The following is a 685-nucleotide window of genomic DNA, read 5'->3' on the forward strand; positions in this document are numbered from 1 at the left end:
TCTGGCCTTGGGTCTGCTCTGGGTTTCCCCCAGCCCTTCTTGGGCCAGAGGTGTATCCAGGACACACTTCTCTTATATACTGATGGCAGGAACCCAAGAGAGCAAATTTATTTCAAGCTACTCTTGACCTCATATCTGCTTACATCCAGAGCAAAGTTCAAGGACAAACATCTACCCAACAAATCATGTCACAAACATAGGAGGAGGGTGGAAAGGTTAAAGTAGAGACAAAAGAAAAAAAACAGAGACAAATTCAAACCTGGAGGCCACTCTCTGCAGGTGCAAGATACAAGGGAGGGATCCTAGAGAAGCCGGAGCCAGAGTGCATTTGGAGTTCACTCAAGCAATAGAAAGAAAGGAGGAAACTTGCTGGGTGCAGTGGCACATGCCTGTAATCCATGGGTTCGGGAGGTTGAGGCAGGAGGATTGTGAGGTCAAAGCCAGCCTCAGCAAAAGCAAGGTGCTAAGCAACTCAGTGAGGCCCTGTCTCTAAATAAAATACAAAATAGGGCTGCAGATGTGGCTCAGTGGTCGAGTGCCCCTGAGTTCAATCTGCAGAACCCCCCACCACCACCCCCTGCAAAATAAAAAAAGAAGAAAGGAGAAAACTTAAAATCCCAACTTTCTCAGTGTCCCCTCCCAATCTCTAAGTAAGAAAACCCACAGGAGGGGTGCCTGCCTCTTT

This window comes from Urocitellus parryii, chromosome 15 (assembly GCF_045843805.1).
Source record: "Urocitellus parryii isolate mUroPar1 chromosome 15, mUroPar1.hap1, whole genome shotgun sequence".
NCBI lineage: Eukaryota > Metazoa > Chordata > Mammalia > Rodentia > Sciuridae > Urocitellus > Urocitellus parryii.